The 20,072-nt window shown below is 49.5% G+C and overlaps 1 protein-coding gene across 3 annotated transcripts in view; it reads left to right on the top strand.

Moving 5' to 3' along the window:
- Positions 1-20,072, top strand: part of TMEM266 (transmembrane protein 266) — a 766,234-nt gene that overhangs the window by 556,505 nt on the left and 189,657 nt on the right. The window lies entirely within an intron of this gene.

A 20,072-nucleotide genomic window follows, 5' to 3' on the forward strand; every position in this document is an offset into this window, starting at 1 on the left:
TGGTATTGAAATTTAAGAAGGAATAAGAAATAAATGGATTGGGACTATTACGTCCAAGACCAGCATTCTGGGTCCAAGCTACAAATTTATTCATATAATCTTTTTGCCCTGAGGAAGTTCCTTTCATAGGAACGAAACGCGTTGGCTGTTGTTGAGTGTTTATTACGAAGAAAAATAAAGACGTTTTTTGAAATAAAGTGACCAGACTGTGACTTCATCCCTGGTGCTGCCACCACTCTTGCATTGAATTTCCTGAGAAATTATTCTTCTGCCATTCCCCAGTCACTCACCTATGGTTACCGTTTTCCTCTATTTCATGGCCGACTTAATTCCTTTTGTGTCTTTCTTTTGCCCTGGGTCAAACTTTGAAGAGAAAAACTAAGTTCTAGTCGCCAAACATGAATGCCGGTGCCACCATGACGTAGTGTGCGCAGCGTGGAGGAATAACTCATTTGAGAGTTTTTTGTGCAGCAGGAGTGCTCAGAATTGTTGAAAGCGATACGCGTTTTAGAGCCCTTCACACCACTTGCCCGGCTGGTACAGAGAGCGGTACCACGATGGCTGTATCGAACCCAGAGAAATGCTAACATAAAGAGGTTCGTCTGACCGAGGAACAGCATTTCCGCTGCCGCCGCTCGCTTCTCTCCACACTTCCGGGTCGAAGGGAATATATTTCTACAAGCGCTGCGTTGCCACAGACGTGAACTCTGATCTGCTGCAGATTTAAAATGGTAACTTTTGCCTGCTTATCTCATCTCTTGGAAACTGAATATGTTATAAGATGTTGTGGAATCATATTTATCGATCCACCACCCAAAAATAATGGCCTTTCTGTGGCCAGGCTACACGTTCTCTCATTGGGCTTCCACCCTTGCAGTATGCTAGGATTGTTGATAATTAAAAAAATTGCTTCTTGTCGCACATTCAGAGGAGGCTTCTTGAAGCTACAAAGAAGGGTCCTGGTCTTAACTTAACCAGGAGGGTGATGGCAGCAGGGCCTCTGGCGTTGTCCTTGTTTTTCCATTATGCTTTATCTTTCTATGCCATTTGACACTATGAAGCAATTTTTTTTTAATTTATGTTACTTCAAGCAATGCTAAACCACTACCATCGGAACTCTGTCAGTGTGCTTTACATAAACATAGGAACAAGCAAGCAAGGTGTAAATGACACTCAGCTAAAAAACAGAGCTGCATTGTATTGTATTCAGAAGTAAGGGTGTAAATGCTGGATAAACGATGACCTAACAGCGACTGATAAACTGTGTCTATAGTCATAGAGTGCCTAGTTACCCTCATAAAGGTCTACGGTACTATAGTCACAGAGCACCGTAGTACCCTCATAAAGGTCTATGGTACTGTAGTCACAGAGCCCCGAAGTATCCTCATATAGGCCTACTATGGTACTATAGTCACAGAGTGCCGAAGTACTCTTATAAAGGTCTACTGTGGTACTATAATCACAGGGTGCCAAAGTACCCTTGTAAAGGTCTACTATAGTACTATAGTCACAGAGCACCAAAGTACCCTCATAAAGGCCTATGGTACGATAGTCAAAGAGTGCCGAAGTACTCTCTTAAATGTCTACTGTGGTATTATAATCACTGAGGGCCCGATGCAGGTAATCTCGATTTACCTACTCTTAAATACCGAATCATACCGATTCGGTATTTAAGAGTAGGTCAATGGGATGTAGATAATTTCTATTTTTAAATTACCGAATCAGTAAGATTCAGTAATTACCCAATCGGTGTTTTCCGATTCGGTAATTGCCATTCATTCCTATGGGCCTGTAGACCCATAGGAATGAATGTCAATTACTGAATCGGTAAATACCGATTCGGTAATTGGGGAAATCATTGAAGGGTGGCAGGGTGGCACTTTGACACCCTGTAAAAACCACAGTTGATGGACAGAATGCAGAACAATGTCATACATTCACCCCAGTACAGAGTTCTGGGCCTAAATCCATAGTTTTAGTGCACTCCACACCACACCAGTTCAGACATGGCCATATGCAAATCAGTCTGACCCTGTGCCTCATGGGAACAGTCCAGCCCGAACTTCCAAGCCATGCCTTCCCTGGACCGGAAACAAGCTTCCGAGGACCGGTTTCTGGCATTCCAGCCGTCTTCAGTCTGGCTTGCTTGAATCCAGTGGTCTGAGCATTCCCATCCCACTCGGGGTGACAAACCAAAAACCACAGTTGATGGACAGAATGCAGAACAATGTCATACATTCACCCCAGTACAGAGATCTGGGCCTAAATCCATCGTTTTTTGCACTCCACAACACCCCAGTTCAGACATGGCCATATGCAAATCAGTCTGACCCTGTGTGGAGCGCAAAAAAACTATAGATTTAGGCCCAGATTTCTGTACTGGGGTGAATGTATGGCATTACTTCGGGTTGATGGCAACCTCATACCTGCTGCCACTACTCCCCGTACACCTGCCTTGTTGACTTCTCATCCAGGACTGTGCTGCACCTCTTGCAGCTGAATCCCAAGTCAGAGGGTTTGATAGTTTATTTAATTAGTGTTGGGGGTCTCTAGTTGGCAGACATAGGTAACTTTGTCCAAATAGGGACCCTTACTTCTAGTCCGGGTAAGGGGGATACACACTTTAGATAACCCCTGATCACCCCCTGTGTAGCTTGGCACAAGCAGACAGGCTTATCCCAAAGAAATGTGTAAAGTATTTGTACTCAAAACACACAGTAATACAGTGATAACACCACAAATGGACGCCACACCAGTTAAAAAAAAAAAGCATCTTTATCGAAACTCAACAAGACCAAAACGACAAAAAATCCAACATACAGGTAATAGCATAGGATTTTAGACAGTTGTTGCAAAAATAGAGCTTGTAGAAAACAAATGACTTCACCTGGGGCTATTGCAATGTCGCGACAGCAATAAATCCAAGGTATGGCGCCAAAAAACAAAAGCCAGTGATATAAGGTTTTATCAGTCAGTTGTCTGAAAAGCCTTAATGTAGCTTCATGGAGTGCCCCCTTTCTAGACGGAAGGCCAGCAGACATCCCTCAATATCAGCGCCCTGACATACCGTGGTTATAGAAGCACAAGTCCATGTACTGGAAAATACTGCAGCAAACATCACATATTACAATGCTGGTCTTTACCGAATGAGCATTACAATGTGTTAACCCTTATAAGGTATAGTAATACAACTCAGGACTTTACAACGCATGCCTTTAGTCTGCCTTACATGTTTTACAGTCTCATATTTATTTATATTATTGTTTTTAAATCCCCTAACCTCTTTTTACCTCTACCCATCCCTAAGACCTAAAACACCCTATACATCTAGCCACCCCTAAACCCTAAATCACCCTTACCTCTCTTTACTCCACCCATTCTGAACACTAAAATCACCCTTGTCTCCATTTACCTCTACCATTCCTTAACCCTAAAATTACCCTTACCTCCATCCACCCCTTTATATGTTAATGTTATATGTTACGTGTATTTTCAAAGCACGCTATCACCCGGTGGGTATTCTGGTGCTGGGCAGCTGTGTTTTGGTACCCAAGCCCAGAACAGTGGGTCATTTGAAGAACCAATTCAAGAAGAGAGAGAAGGAGGCTCTTATAACGGGAGGTTATTACACAGTTTAGGAGCATTGTACGAGAAGGTTCAGCTTCCAGCTCTGTTTCTGTGTATGTGTGGGTTGTGTGTGGCTAGGAGTCCGGCATAGGGTAGGTGTCTGTGTGGTTGGTGAAAGAGATGTGACTGTTGAGGGAGGCTGCGCCTATCTAATGTAGTGCCTTGGATCTGTGAGTGAGGAGTATGAACTGAGTGTGCTTGTGTATCGGGAGCAGTGGAGCCCCCTGAGGTGAGGTGTGCGCTGTGTTCTGCGTGGGTGGTTGAGGATGAATTTGGCTGTCAAGGTCTGAATGGTTTATAGGTTTCCGTTGAGTTAATTGGTGATACCGGCATACAAAATGTTTCCATAATCCAGCTTGCTGGCAATTAGGGCATGCTTGACTGTCTTTCTGATGTTGCTAGGAAGCCATTTGCAGATCTTATTCAGCATTTTCAGGGTGTGGGAGCAGGATGCTGTGAAGGCGTTGACTTGGGCGGTCATGTCCAGTTTGCTGTCTATAATGAACCAGAGGGTCCTGGCTTATGTGCTGAGGGTAGATGCCGATCCAAGGTTGGCCATTCACCAAGTGGAGTGCTATGGAGTTGTGTCCTTGCAAAGATCACTACTTCTGTCTTGTCTGTGTCGAGTTTGAGACACTTGGACTTCATCCAGTTGATTACTTCCGTCATGAAGGCAGTAAAGTTGTTCCTTGTGAGGGAGGTCATATCCAAGAAGGATAGTATGAGTTATGTGTTGTTGGTATAGGAGAGGCTGTTGATGTCGTTTGTGCAGATGACACTCCCAGAGGGCTCATGTGTATGTTGATGAGGGTGGAGTTGAGGGAGGAATCATGGGGCAATCCACAGATGAGTTTGCAGGTTTTCAAACAATAAGATGCTAGGCTGATTGCTTGTGTTCTGTCCCTCAAGAAGAAGCAGATCCAGTGGAGAGTAGGTCCCTGGATGCCAATCTTGTGGAGCCGGCTGATGAGGATGGAGTGTGAGACAGTGTTGAACGCTACATAGAGGTCCAGCAGGACGAGAGCCACAGTGTCACCTTTGTCTAGATTGATTGATTGATTGATTAATTTTAGCTTTTATAAAGCGCATACTGTCGCCCTACGGGCATCCTTGCGCTTAAGAACAGAGAGCAGACCGTGACCAGAATGGAGCAGGTCGCACAGAGTGGAGGAACACAGACTAGACCGTGGGATAGAGCCAGGTCTTTAGATTCCTGCGGAATTCGAACAGAGAGCTTGCTAATCTAAGGTTCTGGGGGAGCTCGTTCCAAAGACGCCCGCCAACCCTACTGAAAGCCCTACCTCCAAGCCTAGCCCTCTTAATCCGAGGAGTTGCCAGCAGGCCAGTGCTAGAAGAACGAAGCTGCCTTGTTGGGACATACCATTTGAACCTGTCCTGCAGGGGGACCGGGCCAAGTTTGTGCACCGCAAGGAAGACCATACACAGAGCTTTAAAGTGTACCCTTTCCCTGACAGGTAGCCAGTGGAGGTCCCGCAGCGCCGCAGTAGAGGAGGAACTCTGTGGCCTAGGATCGAGCAAATGTGGTTGGAGGCAGCAATGAGCTCTGTTCTGCTACTATGGTTGTGCCTGAAACCAGGCAGTGTGGCTCGGGGAGCTGGTGGTTGTTGAGGTGGTCAGTGAGGCATCTGTTGATGATCTCAAAGATTGGTCTATTGGTCTGTAGTTGGCAAGTGTGCCTGGGTTTGCAAAAGGATTCTTAAGCAGGGGGTATGACTGTCATGTTTCGAGTAACCCTTCAAATGTATACCCCCAGAATGCAGAAAACCATCACCCACGCTCTCATAACCAGCAGACTGTACTACGGCAACGCCCTCTACGCTGGAATCAACAAAACTCTTCTCCACAGGCTCCAAACCATCCAGAACGCCGTAGCCAGACTCGTCCTCGGAACCCCACGGCATGAACACATGACCCAACACCTACGTGACATCCACTGGCTCCGCGTCGAGAAGATAGTAACCTTCAAACTGCTCACCCACGCCTACAAAGCACTCCACAACATCGGACCCAAATACCTCAACGAGAGAGTCTCCTTCCACGTACCCAAAAGGAACCTTCGTTCCGCAGACCTCACCCTCGCAGAAACCCCTCGCTTTCGCAGAACCAGAGCAAGGGGAAGAGCTTTCGCTTACGTCACAGCCAAAGCCTGGAATGAGCTCCCTGTCAACTTCAGGCGCTCCCCCACCCTCCACACCTTCAGGAAGAACCTCAAGACCTGGCTCTTCGACTGAACCGGAGCTGCCCCCTCCACCTCCCTCCCCAGCGCCTTGAGACCCTCACGGGTGAGGAAGCGTACTTTATAAATACCTGATTGATTGATTGATTGATTGATTGGTTATATGGAGGAGCTGAGGATGGGTGTTAGCAATGCGCTGATGGGTAGGCGTCCATTGAAGATGGCGAGCTGAGGTCAGGGGTCCAACTGGACTCCGGAGTGGATGGTTTTCATGGTGGCTGCAATTTCCTTTCCGCCTATGGCAGGGGCCAAAAAGTCAGGGTCCTGTCTTTAGATGTGGTGGGAATTTGAACAGCGAGGGAGACGTTGTACAGTTGCAAGTTAAAGTTTTGGTATATGGAGGTGATCTGATCGTTGAAGAATTCCAATCCATTGTTGCTGAGAACTTGCAGCTAGGTGATGTTAATGGAAGCGGCAGCAGCTAAGGTGAAATCTTTGACACTTGCATATATTTCCTTCTGCTGTTGGTGCCGGCAACGATGCCATCTGCGAGTGCTGTGCACTTGGTGTACCTGGTCTGTTGGTGGTAGCCTCTCCTTGCAGATTTGTAGGTGTCTTTTTCTGTGGTGTCTTTGCTCATTCTCCACTTGTGCTGCAGTTCCTTCAGGTGCATTTTATTGGCCTGAGTTCCTCCGTGTACCAACTGGCTTGTGGGCAGGCTCTTGACATTGTGTTGCATTCGAGGGGTGCCTGTGTGTCGGCGTTTATGGTGATCGAGATGGCTTCCTGCAGGCTGCTAGAGAGCAGAAGTACAGTCCTTCTCTGGGATGTTTTTCCAGCTGCGACAGGAAGATCCGGGGGTTGCGAGTTTGCAGTGTTGCAGGATGGATATGTAGAAACTGATAAGGGCGTGGTCTGATCCCTTAACCCTGAAATCACGTATACTTACCTTCAATTCCACCCACCCTTTAACCCCAAATCACCATACCCAGACCTAATCCTCCCTTTTTTTTATTGACAAATACACGCGTGGTGAAGTCCTGCGTGGGTAAAGGATGCAAAGTAAAGGTAAAACCCCATTATATGTACTTACCGGCATTGTACTTACTTGAAGGGTCAAGATTTTGGAGTAAAGGTAATACGGGGTGAAGGTAACATACCTGCTGTACCTTATTGCCATATTTCTAGACCAGCACCTTTCTCCTGCATTGCTGTAATGTGTTTCCTTTTAACATGTTGTCCTTTCTGATTGGGAAAATTCAATTTGTGCAAAAGGCAGAAACAAATTAGGAATGCCGTAGGCAAGATCTTTTCCCCCAGGCCTGCACAACTTATGTTAGTTTGTATTTTGGCCATTTGCAGAGCTCACTCGTCCTACTGTCAGAAGCCTAATGTCCTCTTAGTTCTTCCATTTCAAGCTTTTGTTAGTCCCTTTATTCCATCCCCTGGTGCAAGTTCGACGACCGCCTCACTCTCAGGAGGGCAGGCCAGATTCATGTGCCCCCTAGTAGTGTTGTGATTGCACCAGGCTGTACTTCGAGCTCTGCAAAACGAGGACTGTGTGATTAAGAAATAATCAACCTGCAGCAGCAAAAGGCTTTTTATTGCCAGATACCTAGATATATTAGCTAGATTTGGAGTGACTGTTCCTTGCCTTATTACGGGGTGCACGGTATTGGCGGCCGGATGTTAACTCTGCCAGTGAAAAGAAATAGTACACTGCACCAGTACCCTGCAGTTAATAGCTAAACCCCGTGGAATGGGGAATTACCATGGGGACAGCATTTACTGGTCGCAATGAGGTCATCAAGCGTGTTACTCATCACCTGTTTCTGTGCTTTTATTGGCTACTGTTAAAGTCATCTGCCCTGGACTCCCGGGAAACATATTTGTGCAAACTGCAAACACCTCCCATGGAACCTTTTTCAATCAGAATGAACTCTGATCAAGCCGCACAGGGCATCCTTATGCTGGGCTGTTACCTACTACCTGAATGAAAGGCTCTGGACCGACTCCTAATAAAGAAAAGATCCACTACAGCACTATCTGTTGCCCAGTAAGATCTCCATCAAAATCGTCTTAAAAACACCCCTTCAGCCAATGTGAACACTCTAGCAAATTCCCATTTACAGCATGATCAACTCAAATGTTTTGCCTTTTTCTGAATCGCATTTTGATTGGTATTCCCACTATCTGCACGGTGACACTGCTATTCAGTGATACAGTGTGTCTGCACTGGCCCGAAAACTGTATTGTTAAAATTGTTCTCACCCAGTTGGTATATTTACCTTTTCTGTAAAGCCATAGTAGATTATGCAGAAAAACGCTCCAATAACCAAATAGCCAAATGTCATAGGTGGGATGCAGTCTGTACTTACACAAGCTACTTGTTGGCAAACATATATATATATATATATATATTTTTAAATATATTTTTATTGCAGGAATTAGTAAATCGTTACAAAATCGACCAGCATTATAACACAAGCAATATCAGTGAAATACAACCCTCTGACTCCGCACCGTAAGTTCCGTACACAGCCTTCCGGCTCACAACCCAGGGGTCGGGCGGCGAAATTCAATGGGGGCTCAGAAGGATGTCAGAGCTGGTCCGGATGATCCACCGTCCGTCATCTGCTTTTCCAAACAAGCCTATAAACCCAAAAGAAAAACCCCCACCCTCAAAATACTACTAACCAAAGTAAATCCCACCCAACCCCGCCATCAGCGCCTGAGAACAACCGCAACAGGATCTGCTATGGGACCCACGGGGAAAGCAACAGGCCTAATAGTGCAAATGTTTTAATGGGACTCGGGGCGAGTCGCTTCTTCACCTTCAGAGTCGCTGGGGGCGCAATAATCCCTGAGGGCCTGCACTAACATTTCCCACTCCAACGCTGCCTCCTGCGCCTTCTCATTACGCTGCCTCCAAGCCAGTTGGTATCTCAGCGTGCTCTCCCCCGCCGCCCACTTCAAGAGCTCGCTGTGCCATCGGCTTCCTGTCGGACCAACACGTGCCTTCCAGTTCCTGGTCACCTCTCGCTTAGCAAGAAGGAGCCCTAGGTCGATAAATTTGCTGGAGATTTTATTCTTGGGGGTATGAGGGAACCAGTGTAGGAGTCCCACCGCCGCATCAAATGATAAGGATCTCCCCGTCACCTCCTCCAGGGTCTTCCCCACTTCCACCCAGTAGGATGATAATCCCGGGCAGGCCCATAACATGTGGAGGAGGTCCGCCTCCTGAGCTGGGCACCTAGGGCAATCCGCCGAATTCGTGGCAAAATATCGCTTAATTTTCACTGGGGTCAGATATGCTCTATGGAGAACGTAATAGTGGACCAGCTGAAAACGGGCGTGGCGTGTGCCCTTCCAGGCTCGCCGCACCAACTGGGACCAGGTCGTCTCCGGGATCTCCCTGCCAATGTCCTCCTCCCAGCGGTTTCTCAAAGTAGTGAGAGGAGCCAACCCTTCGTTGATCAATCTACCGTAAAGGCAAGTGACCGCCTTCACCGTGCCCGCAGACATCATCACGTATTGGCACACCGGAGATAGGGCGGGTTCCTCCTGCCCGCTCTTCCAGTGTGCCTGGATCACTCGAACAATGGCCGAGTGCAACAGAAAGTCACCACGGGGGATCTCGAAGCGGTCGATAAGATCCTGGAAGGGCAAGAGCGCCCCGTCCTCATACAGATCCCCAACTAGCTGTAAGCCGGCGTCCTCCCAGGCCGCCAATCGTGACCAATCGCCTCCATGGGGGAGGGCCGTCAGCATCCCCAAAGGTATTTCGGGCGCATACGGTGTTCTCAGATGGCCTCGGGCGTGAGCCCGATTCCAACACAGGCGGACGGTCCGCTCCTCCAACGACAAATCCCGCAGGGCCAAACGTTGTCGCAGCGCTATGGAGGAGAGAACATGCCTGGCCATGCCTGTCCCCCTTCTGTCTTCCGGGCCCCGGAATTCCCGGGCGATCTCCTGGGTGAAGGTCTGGAGCTGCGCCGCCAGATAATACTTTTCAAAGTCCGGCACCGCAAGCCCCCCCTCATCTTTCGGCCTCATCAGGGTCTTGAGGGCCACCCGACGGCGGCCCGAGCCCCAGAGGAATCCGACCACCATAGATCGTAATAGTCGAAACGTGGCCGGTGGGACCCAGATCGTGTCAAGATCGGCAGTAGCACAAGAAACATTCACGCCACTAACCTTCTGTCTTTTCCCAGCAGAGACGAGATCAGATGCTAGATCCTTCACTCCCTTCAATACACGCCCCCCTACAGAGGAACTATATACCTCTATCTGACTGCGTGCACCGAAGGGAAGAAAGGAGAGAAGAAGCCTTGGAGGAGAGCGGGAATGTGGTCTTTCTATCTTCGTTTCTCTTTCTCTCTGGAATAGTCTGAGTCTAAGGGACGTCTCTGTAACACCTGTCCAGGTATCTACAAAGGAAATAAACACACGATTACCTCTCACGACCATGTACGGCTTCACTATGCTAATAAGGGGAATGATAACTTCACTCACCACACTTTCTGCATACAGGGCCTTAAGAAAAGGGAACGCTGTCTCTCTTTTCCCTTGCACGTCTCCCTTTACCAAAGAGTATATCTTCCCAAAGTCATAGTAGTGTGACTCCTCCACACTTAAACAAAAGTAAACAAAACATAAGGCTGAACACCGATTTCTGCTAAAGCTTCTCTCCTTGTAGTTGTTATGAGCACAACTAGGACTACACGTCCCACAAAGCAGTTCAAAAATGTCACAGGAATCCAATCCGGAATAGACACTACTCCTTAAACACTCGGACGCTAGTCAGGACTGTACGAACGCGGCCGCGCTGAATCCTTTATCCTGCTAAATTCTACCAGACGGTACACTGCACGCGTTTAATTTCACGCGCGCTAATATACACTCTGTATATCTCACGGGTTCCTTAGCGCTAGATGCGCTAAGCGAAACCCCGTGGCTACGCTAACAGGCGACTCGCCTGCAGGAGTCCAAGTACACAATTCTCCAATAAGGAAGGAGGCGAGCCCGCACTCCTTCTTACTTGCCACTCAGTCCGGTTGGAGTTTTCCGTTTTCTCCCTCTGGCGCTGTACAACGGTACTCTCCTAGATGCTGCAATTCTTCTCGCTGAAATCCGGCGGGGAACACCTTCCGCCACTCCTCTGACTCGCACAGAACAAACAATTGACAAGCACCCTTCTCTGGGGAAGGAGGGGCTTAGTACAAACGAGACTCCCCCACGGCAGTCTGGGAGTTGTAGTTGTTTGTCTCTTCCCCGTTATCCTCGCATAGCTGGAAGGCAGCCCTTTCGTCCTGATAATCGCCACAGAACCCCCTCTCGAGGACAGCCGTCCCGGCGGTCGCCCAGGCTTACCAGGATACAAGTCATGAAAACGTGCAACTAGCTCAGGACAATGGAGATAACCCACAGGTTCCCAGGACCGCTCCTCAGGGCCATACCCTTTCCACTCAACCAAGTACTGAATCCGCCCCCGCACCATACGGGAGTCAAGGATCGAATGGACCTCATACTCTTCTTGCCCATCAACATCCACTGGAAGGGGTTTATCAGACAGCCTAGTACTCACGGGACAGGGTTGGAGCAAGGAAACGTGAAAGACGGGATGAATCCTCCAAGTATCAGGGAGGGCCAACCGCACCGCCACAGGGTTAATGATTTTCTCTATGCTATAAGGCCCCACATATCTAGGCTTCAACTTGTTCTCTCCTTTCAGATGTAAGTTTTTTGTGGAAAGCCACACCCTATCCCCCACTGCATATGCAGGAGCAGAAGACCTTCTATTGTCAGCATAACGTTTCTGAGAAGACTGCGCGTCCACTAAGCTATGTCGCGCCCCCACTAGTACTGCTCTCAAATGTGCATGGTGTTCGTGTATGCTGGGCACCGGGGAGTGAACAGGAACCTCAAAGGGTAGGGCATTAGGATGAAAACCAAAAAGACAAAAAAAAGGTGAACAGCCCAAAGTGGAATGAATGGCATTGTTGTAAGCAAATTCAGCCATCCAGATCAAGGTAGTCCATTCCGTATCGTTTTGCAAGGCAAAGCAGCGAAGGTACTGTTCTAACGTCTGATTCAGGCGCTCTGTTTTGCCGTCCGTCTGGGGGTGATAAGATGACGAGAGTCGCGCATCAACATCCATGGTCTGACAGAGGGCCTTCCAGAAGCGAGAGGTGAATTGAGTGCCTCTATCGGTGATGAGCACACAAGGTATCCCATGGGCACGGACGACGTGTTGCAAGAACACCTGCGCCAATTCAACAGAGGTAGGCAGGCCGTTGAGAGGAATAAAATGTCCCATTTTTGTCAAATGGTCTACGACCACTAAGATCACAGTCTTACCCTCACAGGGTGGCATTTCAACAATAAAGTCCATCGACACCGTATGCCAAGGCTTCGGAGGAATCGGGAGAGGTCTGAGAAGGCCAACCGGCTTAACATGCACTGCCTTCCCCTGTATACATACGGCACAATTCATCACATAGTGTCTTACTGTTGCTCTCAGTTTTGGCCACCAAAAGTTACGTTCCACACCTGCAATAGTTTTGTAGATACCTGGATGGCCACCTAAAGGTGAATCATGGATCCAGTGCAACACCTTCCGTTGCAAGGGTTCAGTAGGGACATAGATGGCTAATCCCTGATAGGCAAGATCATCTTTCACTGCGCGATGCTCAGGATCCTCTTTCACCCATTCCGGTATATCCATATCTGCAAGAGCCACTCGGATATCATCCAAGAATTCAGGAGTAGACACCAAGGCGATGAAAGGAGAGGGGTGGCTGGATTCTTGGAGAATAAGTGGAGGTTCCTCTTCACTCTCTGTTTTCTGTTCCGCCGTCTCCCCGATTCGAGATAGGGCGTCAGCCTTACCATTTTGTGGTCCTGGTTTATATTTTATAACAAAATCAAAGTCCGAGAAGAACAAAGTCCACCTCAACTGCCTGGGAGTAAGGGCCTTGGCTGTTTTCAAAAATAGCAAGTTTCTGTGGTCGGTATAGATTTCGACAGTGTGCATTGCTCCCAGCAGATAATGGCGCCACTCCTCACATGCCCTCTTGATTGCAAGAAGCTCCTTATCCGTGACAGAATAATTTGTTTCGCAGGGAGAAAGTTTTCTTGAGAAATAGGCCACGGGATGCAACTGGCCTGTTTCGGGGTGTCGTTGTGATAATATCCCACCGATAGCATACAGGGAAGCATCAGTCTCCAGGACAAAAGGCAACTGCGAATCAGGGTGGCGTAGAATAGGAGCCTGTGTAAACTGTTCCTTGAGATATTGAAAAGATCTTTCCGCTTCAAGGGTCCACCCAAACACAGTGTTCTTCCTCAGTAGACTGGATATCGGCTGAATGATCTTGGAGAAATCCTTTATGAACCGGCGGTAATAGTTGGCGAAACCAAGGAAACTTTGTACCGCCTTCACGTTCTTGGGTGTACTCCATCCGAGAATAGCCTCCACTTTACTGGAATCCATTTGGAAGCCCTGGGCCGAGATGATATAACCAAGGAAGGCCACTTCCTTCACATGAAAAAGACATTTTTCTAGCTTGGCATACAAGGAATTCTGCTGTAATCGCCCCAACACCACCTTTACATGATCCACATGTTCGTGAAGTGTAGATGAATAGATCAAAATATCATCTATGTACACGATGCAGAATGTCTCCAGACACCCGCGTAGTACTTCGTCCATGAAATATTGGAACGCTGCAGGGGCGTTGCAGAGCCCAAACGGCATCACAAGGTACTCGAACAATCCAAATTTTGTCCTAAACGCGGTCTTCCACTCATCTCCACTCTTTACTCTAACAAGATGGTACGCTCCTCTGAGATCGAGTTTAGTGAAGAAACGAGCCCCTTTCAATTGATCCAAGAGTACAGGTATAAGCGGTAGTGGATACCGGTTCTTGATTGTCATTCGATTAATGGCCCTGTAATCGATGCATGGTCTCAATTCCTCGCAGTCCTTCTTAGGAATAAAAAACATCGGCGAGGAAGCTGGCGAGGTAGAATGACGAATGAACCCCGTAGCCAGATTGTCATCGAGGTAACTCCGCAAATACACTGACTCTTTTTCAGTGAGAGCGTAAACTCGGCTACAGGGAATATCAGCACCAGGAACAAGGTCAATTCTACAATCGTAGACGCGATGTGGAGGCAAATCAGTAGCCTTTTGTTTGTCGAACAAGGAACTGAACTCCTGGTACTCATCAGGAAGAGAGGTGGCACAACAGTATGGTCCTATGGAACATCCGGAAGCCAGACAGACTGACGGCGTAGCCGATTGTTCTTTCTTAACAGACACGTCCTGTCTGCAATTGGCCTTACAAAACGCCGAGGACAAGGTAATGGTACGTGCTGCCCAACTAACTTGAGGATCGTGAAGAGTCAGCCACGGCATCCCCAATATCAAACGGAATTGAGGGGCATCAATCAAGTCGAATTGGATCATCTCTTGATGATTTTGATTCGTCTGCATCAACAATGCTTGGGTATGGTAAGAAACGGGGCCAGATGACAAAACCGTCCCATCCACTGCTTTGACCAGCTCCGGTTTATCCTTTTTCTCGCATACGATCCCAATCTTCATGGCGTATTCTTGGTCGATATAGTTACCAGTGGCTCCGGAATCTAGCAGAGCATCAATCTCCATAGCGTCACGGGTATTGACCCATAAAGTCACTTTTAAATTCATGTGAGCCACTGCAGGATGTAATGTATTTGCAAGTGTAGGTGAGATCATTAATGGTGAACAACCCAAGGCAGCGACCTCCTCCTGGTTTGGGCATGTTAGTTTTCCGCCGGTCTTCCCGTTTGTATGACAGCCTGAGAAGGGGGGGCCGATGATCTTCCAGGAAACGCGTTTCTGGCTCGACAATCTTTCACAAAATGACCACCCTTTCCGCAGTATAGACACTGTTTCAGTCTTCTTCGTTTGTCTTTCTCTTCCTTTGAAAGGGGTCCCCGAAGCCCTCCTATTTGCATGGGTTCAACTCCCTCTGGCGTCTTAGGATGATCTTCCATAGTACCTCGAAGACGTGGATAGAAGAAGCGACCGTCTCCTCTGCCTCTATCACCCTTTCGTTCCAATAGGCGATGGTCCAATTGAACAGTTAAGTCGATCAATTCTTCACAAGAGGTGGGAAGTTGTACCACTTGAGCCAGGACGTCCTTTAGCTCCCCTCGGAGCCCTTGATAAAAAATAGATATTCTCTTTGCCGTAGGCCACTCTGTTTCGACCACCAGTCGATTGAAGGAAGTTATGTATGATAGCAAATCTTGAGACCCTTGCCGTAGGGTTAACAACTCCCTATCCAGAGATAACATATGGAGTTTTCTATCGAACAGTCGTCTCAGTTCCAAACAAAAATCATCAAAATCGTGTAACACAGGATCATTTCTTTCCAATAAGGGTATTGTCCAACTCGCTGCATTGCCTCCCATGTATGACATCATAAAGGCTGTCTTAGTTGTATCCTCTTGGAACACCCCCGGCTTGCACAAAAAATGTAATCTGCATTGGTTTAAAAACGTTTCAAATTTACGGGGGTCCCCATAGAACCTTTCAGGAGGGGCAAGTGGGATTCCGGTATTTTGTATGACATGGACAGTGGGAACTGCATCAGAAGAGGAGGGTGTGGAGGGAGATGACACAGTGAACCCACCCCCTTCAGCTCCCTGTGACACAGGAGACACGGTGGAAGATGGAGGTTGTAAAGTGGCTGGTTTGATGTACGAAGCCCCTTTGCCCCCTCTCATGGTCAATTCGGACATCTCCTTTCTAAGCACCCCTAGTTCCTTGTATAGGACCTGACTCTCGGTGCGAGACGTGGTAACTTCCTGTTGTAGAGCCGCAAGGCTTTCCACCACAGAATTTAGCACACTTTCCACATTCATCGTCCGGGCTGGGTCTTATTACTTGGGCTTGTCAATCTGTCAAGATCGGCAGTAGCACAAGAAACATTCACGCCACTAACCTTCTGTCTTTTCCCAGCAGAGACGAGATCAGATGCTAGATCCTTCACTCCCTTCAATACACGCCCCCCTACAGAGGAACTATATACCTCTATCTGACTGCGTGCACCGAAGGGAAGAAAGGAGAGAAGAAGCCTTGGAGGAGAGCGGGAATGTGGTCTTTCTATCTTCGTTTCTCTTTCTCTCTGGAATAGTCTGAGTCTAAGGGACGTCTCTGTAACACCTGTCCAGGTATCTACAAAGGAAATAAACACACGATTACCTCTCACGACCATGTACGGCTTCACTATGCTAATAAGGGGAATGATAACTTCACTCACCACACTTTCTGCATACAGGGCCTTAAGAAAAGGGAACGCTGTCTCTCTTTTCCCTTGCACGTCTCCCTTTACCAAAGAGTATATCTTCCCAAAGTCATAGTAGTGTGACTCCTCCACACTTAAACAAAAGTAAACAAAACATAAGGCTGAACACCGATTTCTGCTAAAGCTTCTCTCCTTGTAGTTGTTATGAGCACAACTAGGACTACACGTCCCACAAAGCAGTTCAAAAATGTCACAGGAATCCAATCCGGAATAGACACTACTCCTTAAACACTCGGACGCTAGTCAGGACTGTACGAACGCGGCCGCGCTGAATCCTTTATCCTGCTAAATTCTACCAGACGGTACACTGCACGCGTTTAATTTCACGCGCGCTAATATACACTCTGTATATCTCACGGGTTCCTTAGCGCTAGATGCGCTAAGCGAAACCCCGTGGCTACGCTAACAGGCGACTCGCCTGCAGGAGTCCAAGTACACAATTCTCCAATAAGGAAGGAGGCGAGCCCGCACTCCTTCTTACTTGCCACTCAGTCCGGTTGGAGTTTTCCGTTTTCTCCCTCTGGCGCTGTACAACGGTACTCTCCTAGATGCTGCAATTCTTCTCGCTGAAATCCGGCGGGGAACACCTTCCGCCACTCCTCTGACTCGCACAGAACAAACAATTGACAAGCACCCTTCTCTGGGGAAGGAGGGGCTTAGTACAAACGAGACTCCCCCACGGCAGTCTGGGAGTTGTAGTTGTTTGTCTCTTCCCCGTTATCCTCGCATAGCTGGAAGGCAGCCCTTTCGTCCTGATAATCGCCACAGATCGGCAGTGTCCGGAAATAATATAAGAGCCTGGGAAGCGCCACCATTTTAAGCAGAGCGATCCGTCCCGCCACCGAGAGCGGCAGCGTGGCCCAGAAGTCCATGCAGCCTCGAAGTGCTCGAGTGCTGCGGGCAATGTTCCCATCCAGGAGGTCGGATGGGTCGTGATAGACGAATACCCCCAGGTACTTAAAGCAGTCGGGTTCCCATCTAATCTCCCTACTTAGGGTAGGGGCGGGGGCACCCTTACGAACCGGGAAAAGACAGGTCTTGGACCAATTCACCCGGAGGCCCGAAACCTCCCCAAACTCCGTGAGCGCAGTCGCCGCTCCATGTAAAGCATCGAGCGGGTCCTCTAGGAAGAGCAACAGATCGTCTGCATACAGCGAAACGTAGTGCGGGCCCGAAGGCGTCCACAGGACCATATAGTGGGCTCCCGATCGAAGATGCAGCGCGAGTGGTTCCACCGCCAGCGCAAAGAGAAGTGGGGACAACGAACACCCCTGCCTCGTGCCTCGTTCTACCGGATATTGCGAGGAAATCAGTGGTCCCGCCCGGACCCTGGCCGATGCAGAGGCATAGAGAACCGCGGTCCATCTGATGAAGCCCTCACCGAGGCCGAATCTCCGCAGCACCGTGCAAAGGTAGTCCCACTCCAGGCTATCAAAAGCCTTCTCTAGGTCCACCGATAAGACAACCGGGGACGGGGCATCCACAAACGGTTCCCCTAGCAAACGGAACAACCTGCGAATGTTCATAGTCGTGTTACGCCTTGGGATAAAACCTGCTTGGTCCTCATGCACCAGGGAACTCATGTGTCCCAGCAGCCTCGAGGCCAAGATACTGCTCAGTATTTTATAGTCCACTGTCAGCATCGATAAGGGACGGTAAGACCCCGGGTCTGACGAGTCCCTTCCTGGTTTGAGGAGAGGAACCACCAACGCCTCACACATCGAGCTCGGGAGCCGCCCCAGCCTCTTCGCCTCTCTGTAGACCACCAATAACCTAGGGGCTAGGAGGTCAGCATAAGCTGCATAAAACTCCACGGGCAGGCCGTCCAGGCCCGGGGTCTTATTTCTCGCCATCCGTTTAATGGCGCCGCGGATCTCCCCCAATTCTATGTCGGACCCCAGGGCTTTCGCCACTTCGCGCTCCACTGTTTGGAGCTCCAGTGGGCGTAGATAATTATCGAGCCGGTCAGGGTCTCGGGCGGAGCGACTGCGGTACAAACTTTCGTAATAATGCCGGAAGCAGCTGAGAATCTCCGGTTGAGTGTATACCTCGGTTCCGTCCGCCTTACGCATACTTGTCGTCAGTGAGGACTGACGCGTAGGGTTGGCCAGCCATGCCAGCAACGCGCTCGATCTGTCCCCCTCCGCGATGGACCGGACCGTGTAGGCCTTGTAGTCAAAACAGCGAAGCCGTTCGACCTCCGCCGCCACCTTCTCCCTCGCCTCCGCCGTGTGTACCTGTAATTCCGGGCGCCCGGGGCGGCGAATTTCCAGCTCGCGGAGTTTCCGGTCCGCTGCATCTAGGTCAGCTAGGATAACTCGCCTCATGCCCACCTTTTTAGAGATGCAGTAACCCCTCACCACTACCTTAAAAGCGTCCCACTCTAACGCTCTTGTACTCGCGGTGCCGCTGTTGGACGCAAAATATTCCGATACCTTATCCCCCAGGTCCGCCCTGAAAACACTGTCCTCAAGAATCTCGGGTCGTAACTTCCAGGTGGGCACCGCCGGCGCCCCGGGGAGCCAGCAAAGGTCCAGCAGGAGGGGGTTATGGTCTGAAATGGTTCTGGACAAGTACTCAGATCGGACCGCTGCCGAAACCAGTTCGGGCGAGCCAAGAAATCCATCCAGTCTGACATGCAACTCATGGAGGCTCGAGAAGTACGAATAGTCCCTAGATGTGGGGTGGTGCGCCCTCCAGATATCCGTCAGACCCCAGTGGGTCTGCCAATCCTTACGACCCTTAGCCGTGCGACAAACCGGAGAATCGGGAAGGGGTGGATGTGAGCGGTCAGTGTCTACGTCCACTACTGAGTTGAAATCTCCCCCGAGCAAAAGGGGCCCGGAGAAGAAGTGGGCCAACGAGCCCGATAACCTGGAAAGGAAGGCAGTCTGGTATATATTAGGAGCGTACACACAGCAAACGTTCAAGTCCCTCCCTCCTAAAGTGCCCGAAATGGCCACGTAACGCCCCTCTGGATCTATCACTGTTTTCGTGACCTGGAAGGGGACCCCAGCTCTAACCCATATTAGCGCCCCCCTGGCATACGCGGAGTACGATGTGTAGAAGACCTGCCCCCTCCATCTACGCTGTAGCGCCGCCCCTTCCGCCTTGTTCAGATGAGTTTCCTGCAGCAGCGCCATTTGCACTCCCCTACGCACTAAATAAGCGTGGACTTTGTGGCGCCTGGACATAGTATGGAGCCCCCTCACGTTCCAAGTAACACATTTCAAGTTAGCAACATCAGCCATTGTCCCATATTGTTCTCGCACAGTCTCCCCATCCGGGTCCCCACAAAAAAAGTACATCATTCATCCCAGCACTGATGGCGGCCATTTTCCCCAACCAAAGCCAAACAACCCAAGAACGAACCAAACCCCTACCCACCCTCCCCAGAACAGGACCCAAACAGCACCATCCAGATCCCATCCAAACCGTGCCCTCCAACAACCCAATAACCCCTACTAATCCTGCGGTCGCCACCGTAGGAAGGCCTTAAGGGCCAGGTGCGGGCCGGGCGGAGGCAGTGGGCCCTCGACGCTCAGGCTACCAGGACTAAAACAAGCCCAAAACAGTACCAGAGACCCTCGGGGCAAAAACAGGGGCACCCCACCCTCCCCGCCCTCGTTGTCAGCATCAATTGACGGCAACCGCCTCCCCCCTGCCGGGCCCCCTCCCAAAATGAGGTAGCTCACCCCGTTACCCCTGGCCGTCCAGAAGGTCTTCCACCGACTTCGGTGTGATCACCGGTGTATGGGCGCTATCAGTCACTGAGTCCTCGGAGTCCGATGGTGCCCCCTCGTCACCCGGGTCCGCTTCCTCTTCAATGGCATCGTCCCGTGCGCCAGACAACTCAGATAACACCTCCAGCACTCCCCTCCGCTCAG

The sequence above is a fragment of the Lissotriton vulgaris genome, chromosome 2_2, assembly GCF_964263255.1.
Source record: "Lissotriton vulgaris chromosome 2_2, aLisVul1.2, whole genome shotgun sequence".
Taxonomy (NCBI): Eukaryota; Metazoa; Chordata; class Amphibia; order Caudata; family Salamandridae; genus Lissotriton; species Lissotriton vulgaris.